Source organism: Pongo abelii, chromosome 4, assembly GCF_028885655.2.
Source record: "Pongo abelii isolate AG06213 chromosome 4, NHGRI_mPonAbe1-v2.0_pri, whole genome shotgun sequence".
Lineage (NCBI taxonomy): Eukaryota > Metazoa > Chordata > Mammalia > Primates > Hominidae > Pongo > Pongo abelii.
This window is the reverse complement of record NC_071989.2, coordinates 23,231,542-23,239,103: the sequence shown is the minus strand read 5'-3', so window position 1 is coordinate 23,239,103 and position 7,562 is coordinate 23,231,542. Positions and strand designations below refer to the sequence as shown.

At 35.1% G+C, this 7,562-nt stretch overlaps 1 protein-coding gene across 2 annotated transcripts in view; it reads left to right on the top strand.

Annotated features, from left to right (window-relative positions):
* The first annotated feature begins 1,786 nt into the window (after positions 1-1,786).
* The window catches only part of CDH12 (cadherin 12), a 1,137,115-nt gene continuing 1,131,339 nt past the window's right edge, over positions 1,787-7,562 (top strand). Inside the window, exon 1 of one of the 2 annotated variants that reach the window (XM_024246642.2) lies at positions 1,787-2,073. The gene's annotated coding sequence lies outside the window, so the exon portion shown is untranslated. 2 annotated transcript variants of the gene reach the window in all.

The window sequence follows — 7,562 nt, the reverse complement described above, 5'->3', positions numbered from 1 at the left end:
AGGTGCTGGTCTTCTGTTGTAATTTGTAGACCCCTTAGCTAGAGCAATGACTGTCCAACCTGAATGTGCATTGGAAGCATCTGGAGGGATATTAAAACATAGATTGCAGTGTCCCACTCTCTTAAAGTTTCTGATTTGATAGGCTGGGGAAGGGCTTGAGAACTTGTCTTTTCAATAAGTTCCAGGTGATGTTTTTGCTACTGGTCTGGGGACCACACATTGAGAACTCTCAACCTGTAGTACAAAGACAATGTTCTGTAGTCAATGACCTGTTATTTGTGATCAAAAAAGGAATTTAAATAAATGAAAAATATACTATACAATTGAGGGAAAAGCAATGTTTATGATTCATTTTGTCATCAGCATATTCTTTTCTTCACAAAATCCAGGTGACCAAACTTAGCCAGAGACTGCCCTGAATGAAATTTTTATTGGCTACATAAATGAGTTACAATAAAGTTAGCATTCACCTTGTTATAGTGACACAGCATACAGTGTGTAAATATTACATTTTTGCATGCCTCCCTTCACATGATAGACAGGTCACGAAACTGTTTTGTTTGTAAAGTCTTCCCAAGCCATTTCAATTTGTCACGATACACAAAGCTTGGCTACACCAACTACATCAACCCATTTGTATTCAGTGAAACAAAAAGATTTCAGACAGTCACAATAATTTTATTCTTTTTCAACACTAGCATTGAAAAGACATTATTATTTGTGCAGTTTGAGCTACCAATCCTCCTGTAGGTAGACATATTTTTAAAACTGTATTGAGACTGTACTCGAGATTTTTTATAGAACAAAATTAAATGATTATCTGAAATATTGTGGCATTCTTGATGTCTGAATAATAAAATGACTTAGATTCTTAGAAAATACACGATTCTTGGTGAATATATTTAAGCAAATGTTTATTCAATAGTTAGCACTTTAATAGTGAAACACAAAGAGAGATAATCATGGTTAAAGAATGCAAAGTTGTTTTGTGGCTTTTAGAGGAATAGGTTTTCAGCAATAACACTTTTCATTGTAATATTTTATTGCCATTATAATATTCTATAAAGTTTTAGGTAATTATTAATAAATTCTCTCATAAAGAGAAATTAACATTAATTTTTAAAATCTTACAATATTTAAACATGACAAAATTAAAACAGACCAGACTAATGTATATAGTCTTAGCAATCTTGAGTTCTTCATAGAATCTGAACCAAGTTAAATCAGCCTAGAAACAAGTAAGTGAATTAGGAGAAATTGCTTGAGCTTGGTTATTATCACCAATAAGCATCTGATTCTCGTTTAGACAATTAAACAATGAGACAGCTTCCAGGTAAACGTAATTAATCGTCTTGATTCACAAAAAAGACTCAAGCGACTTAGTGGAGGAAAGACTAATAGAACCCAAGATTTTTCCTCCCAGTTGACAGTTCTCTGATATGCAATAGATCTCAAGCACTTAAAAAGCAAAGCTTCAGGTGCTAACCCAGGTGCTATCACTTTCTCAGCGCCTAATCTTCACCCGCTGCTAGGCTCGTTTAATGAGTCTTCTGAGAGCTAAGGAGTCCTCGGATTCATTCAAAGCATTCTACAATGAACGCTAGGGGGGAAAAAGAACAAACAAAATACATTTCAAATATAGGATTCAATTACTTTTCACAACTCAATGATGTGTCGAAGGCACGCTGTGTTTTGTTTTGAGGGCGGGGAGATGACAGGAGGGAATCCTGGGCCCCCATTGGCTCGTCGCTCGCCGCTGCAGTTGAGCTCCAGCCGCTCCGAGAGCATTATTGATCTGAAGGGTAAATGTGGAGGGAGCCACAGAGAGGGGTCCAGGCGTTTCTGAGAAGAGAGGCAGCCTCTTCCAGGAAGAAAGTGGTGTCTACTGGCTGCCCGGCCTGGGGAACCTTCTTTGAATGAAAAGGGACAAAATGCAAAGCGGTGTGTTGGCACAGTGATTTGGAAAGGGGAAACAGAAGAGAAGGGTCTCACCTTCCGCGCAAGGCTGAGCTGTTGGCACCCTGCTGCGGCCGTCGGTGCTGCTGCTCCTGCAGCTGCCTTTTCTGCCATCAGGTAAGGCTTCCGTTTTTGATTGGGATTGCATCGCGTGTGTGTGATCGCTTCAGGGTGCATGCACAGAAATTCATACATGATTAATAAAGTGATGCCTAGCGTAGTGAGAAGCTGAACGAAGCTGCACACAGATCTGGCAGCTGAATTAGGAGCTTGTGCGTGGTTTTGCTTTGGGAAACTTCGGTAAGTTCTAAACAAGTCTCTGGTCCTCAGAGCGTGAGAGGTTACATGAAAAGAGGAAGGAAAGAAATGTTTTAACCGCAAATGCGTTTTAGCATGGCTGAATTTTCAGATGAAAATAAGTAGGTGTGCTAGATGTCCAACTAATTATTTTATAAATGGCTTTACAGATATCTGATTTTTACAACAAAATAATGAATGCTTTATTTTCAAAGAGCTTCCAGAGATGCCGACCCCCCTCACTCATTTCTCCACTGACGCTGAAATTTATGAACTTCATTCTTCATTTAAAAAATACCACTGTAAAACCATTTAAATGTTTTAACGTCCTGCCTCTCATGGTACAGCCATTTGAGTTTCCTACCAAAAAACTAATCTGGGACAAATCAAAGAGATAGATTACCAGATCTGCTGTGGGTTATATAATATGCATTTCCAAATTATTTTAAGGTTATTGATCATTTGGTGATACATTTAACAAGAAGGAAATGTGTGTGATATAGGACATAATGGCAAATCATTTTTCAAAAAAGATCTTCAGCATTTTATACATATTTTCTTACGTTTTTAACATCATTATTTGTTTTTTGCTACATCGGGACCACAGTGTATTTAGAACATCTGTACTTCAGAGTACTTGATATCTCTTATAGTCACATTTCTCTGTACTCTCTGGAGAGGGAACTGACATACTTTTGGCTGCTTCTGCGACCATTTCATGATTCTCAATTTCTCATCGAGTATTTTGAAGCCCATTCACAAACTGCTCAGCTAGAAAATTACCTTACATACTGAGGGGGGAAAATTTTAAATAGAGTAGATTCTGAAAATGTGTTTACAGTTTTAAATTACACTATACCTGACCAAAACAGGAAAAATGCAACCATGCCAAGCAGGTGTTAGTTTGCTTGATCTTCACTGTATACCTGAGCAGTTGTAAGGTTATAAAATAATATCCAGACATACAGCTGTCAAGAAATACTGAACCTCATCATTCAGTGGCAGCACTTCATCATCCTAGACAATTTAAAATATCATCTTATATATTTTTATCATTATGTCTAGAGGAGAATTCAACCGAATAAGTTTTTACTATAAATATTTCCATGATTCTAGCAGAATGTCTCTTCAGAATTGAAAGGCAGATGGTTACTTTTCCCAAACCATGAACAGGTGATTGACAAATTGTTTTGAAGTGGTTGAGTGGATAGACACATGCAAAACAGGGGCTTCTCTTTAACTAATTTAACTGATACATCGAGTTATTCAGCAACAATATTTAGAAACTGTCTCTCCACCTTCTATGAAAACTGCTGAAGTAAAAAGAGGTTTCCTATTAACTTGAAAATCAAATTCTAGAACATAACATATTTTTCTCTTAATAATTCTTACTTCAGAGACCAATTTCCAAGATTAACCCTGGCATTGTTAATCCCTTTCCCCATTAAAAAAATGTTTTTGATTTTGTGTGTTGTTCAGTTAAACTCTGCTTGCTGTGTTCTTAACTTCTGCTGCGGTGTGCCATTTCCAAGCAGTAGGGGGAAGTTTTTAAGCCACGAATGCTTTTTTATTTTCTACTCAAACTCACTCCTCTCACTGATCTGCTTAGTGATGTGATCATTTTAGATAATTCCTACAAAAAAGAGAAAGCTGCATTATTGTCAGGGGGGAGGGGGAGGGAGTGTGAGTCATTTCTTCCACACATGCAATGTTATGTATTAAGTTCTTACTACAGCACAAACAGTGTTTAGTTTATGGGGAAGAAAATTTCTCTTAATGCCTCACGTGACCTACCTACACCTCATATGACTCTATCCTTTGAGGATGGAGCATAAAACTGATCTCCTTAAATTGAGCATCTTTTGAACCTGATGTTTTGGCAGAGCCTATTTCATGTAACAGTCTGGGATACAGGTTGAAATCAATCCTTTATCATTATGACATTAATAAGGATATATGTCACTATTGCCTCTTAAAATGCACTGTGATGAACATCAGATCAGTCTTGCTATGACAGGAGGATTCACAGAGTGATGGCTCTCTTTAAAAGTGAACCATGTTTTCATGTAAAAATATAAAATCTAAGGGCTTGAGTAATAAAATGACCTACTAGCAGACTCTGTTGTAAATTTCTTCCTACTTCCAAAGGAAAGAGTGATTACAGATGTCTCATTTAAAGTAAGATATTATCCTGTTCATCTTCTAGCAAATTATTGCTGTTTTAAAAGTAATTATGTCATAAATTATCATGTGATCATTGCAGCATCAATAGAGAACATTTTGCTTATAATCTAGTACCAATTGATATTCCTATTTATGTTAAATTATAGGTGGAAAATATTTATCTTTCCTGTTTAACAAATATTGCATTTTATTTTTATGAATAGGGTTAAATAGTACCCAAAAATAAATTTAATTGTTAAATAAATGAAAATATATTATTTTTACTGGGAGCTTTTTATTTTGCTAATACATAATAACCAAACAATTTGAACTCAGAGCTTTTAAAAGCATTTTAACTTTCAGCTTTAAGACAGTTGCAGCTTTTTCCTGACTTACTATGCTAGGAGGGTAATATATCATAACCAAACTTTAAAAGGAAAATGTGTGTGTGTGAATGTGTACTAGGCTGCCTGTATCGAATATGAATAGTAGTTACTCAAAGTTGTTTTTAAGCATCTCATCATAAGATGATTAATAAAATGCAGTAAATAACATTTTTACAACATACTAAGTGAGAGTTATGACTGTTCTAAAATTAAATAACAGATGAACTCTACATAATGTTATTCTACCTTTTGTGAGATTATAGATAAATGCTTTAAGAGTTCAATTATTCATTTACTCAATTATTAATTATCACTTCATTTAGTAAGCACCTGTTAAATTATTGAAAACAAGGCATATGTTTACCAGTCTTATAAATTTAGCTGTATTCAGATTTGTGTCTATCATGTTATAGCTGATGGTATTAAGGGATAAATTAAATCTTCATTATGCTTCAGGTATTTTTTTACAGTGGTTTTCTTTCATAACCCTTGCTCCGTGAATATTTAATCCATTGCTCTACAAATGGATTTATATTACCTTGAATGTAAGATATGTGTTTCTTGAACAATGTAAAATTCTTCTTAAAATATATACAACTCATGCATATATTTCTGAAGGTTCTAGTGAGAGACAATAAGACTCCAATCTGTACACTGATACCCATTAGGGAAATATAGGACTTACGTATTATTCCTTAAATCTATGTGTTCAAATGGATATATGTTACTCTTGCCTCTTAAAATGTATTAAATTTTTACTATGTGTTCAAATGGCTTGAATGATGCATGCTTGTTTCCAAGTTCAAATATATAGTCAAACATTAGGACATAGGTAGTGTATTTAGACTTACTGGCAAAGCACGATGCTAAATACAAGTAAGGTTGCATATACCTTTAGTGCACCGTAAAATCAATAGGTTCTATAATTCCAATTTCCTGGAAAATTATTATAACATACAAAAAAATTCCCCCATGTACAAAGATGAGAGTCCTGATGCACCATCTATATGATGATGTGGAAAGTTCAAAACTTGAGTCAGACAATTGTTTGAAACCATAGTTTGAGGATTATTACATTAGCAATTTGGGAAAAGTTATTTAACTTTTTGAACTTTGAGTTATTCTGTTAATTTAATTTGATATTACCCCACAGATAACACTCATCATGGTCAGGTCTTTCTCCTTTTAACCTTCCTCATTTCTAAGCTAGATTTGTAGAGGGTAACTACAGCCAGAGTTGGCACACGGGGTTGGAAGAAAATATGTAGTGTCCGGGATTTGTTATGTGCTGAACTTCGTCAAGTTGGGGTAAAAGGGGTTCTCAAGTGACTTGTCTAAAAAAAACCATTTTTTTGATGAAATATGAGTCCTCCCTCCAAAGAAGCACAATATATCCTAAATGTGATATGATATGATGCGAAAAAAAATCCACACTTATGTACAGCATAAAAAAAGTACAACACAGAAAATGAAGATTTCCAAAACTGTGAAGAAAGATTATCTACAAAATATAACAATTAGACTGAATCAGTATTGTCAGTGACAACAACGAGAGCCAAGAAATGTGTACTCATAATTCCATTATAACTCACATAAAATAATTGCCAAGCTAGAGTTATAGACTGAAGAAATTCTCTTTCAAAAGTAGAGACATTTTCAAACAAACAAAATCACCAGCATCCCTCCCTGATAAACTATCTAACCAACGTGCTTCAAGAAGTAAAATGATCCCAGACAGAAGATCTGAGGTGTAAGAAGGACTGGGAAGCAAAGGAAGTGGTGACCATGGGGGTGTGGCTAACAAACTTGGATCATGTACGAACAATAATATTACAAATTTATGGAGTTACATAATTGAACTAAAATGCTGGACAAGAATAACAAAATTGGGGGATAAAGTCTTGCAAGATGGTTACATTATCTGAAAGAAAGAATAGGCTATTAATCTAGCACCACATTAGGTAAGTTAAAATGTAGAGGAATCACTAAAAAGCAGCGATAGTATCAGTAATTGATTGATTAAGTAGATAAAACAATCGCTTGAAGGTTAAAAAAGAATGCTTTCAATGGACAGACATGGATATTCCTGGAATTTGAAAAATTAGTAAGTTTACATTGTGATGAAACTTTTGCCATCATATTTCAAAAGGTTGACAAGTCCAGTAAAGAGACAACAGGAGGTAACCAGAGAGTAAGTACAGAATGAAGAGAAATTTGTAGTATTTTGTTTTATAGAGACTTGAGCACATGAATAGATAAAATATAAATCATTAAAAAGAGGCTGATTACCGGGCATGGTGGCACACACCTGTAATCCCAGCTACTCAGGAGGCTGAGGCAGGAGAATCACTTGAACCCAGGAGGCAGAGGTTGCAGTGAGCTGAGATCGCACCCTTGCACCCAGCCTGGGTGACAGAGCAAGACTCTGTTTCAAAAAAAGAGAATAAAAGAAAGAGGCTGATCATACAGTAAAAGGGAATTATATGATGGATTAAATTTTTAGTGAACATGAAAATTTATAATATCTGGAGGATAGATGAGAGATACAATTAGAAAATGTCATTAATTTTAATAATGCCAGTGATATACTATTTTTAAAAAATCATATAATTTTATCTGGCACTTCAATGTTTATTCAAAAAAGGCCCTGTGATAAAAACATTTATTAATTTGGCTTCCCAGAGGAGAAAACTAGGGTTCAAATGGGGTGAAATGGCCAGGTGTGGTGGCTCATGCCTGTAATCCGAGCATTTTGGGAAG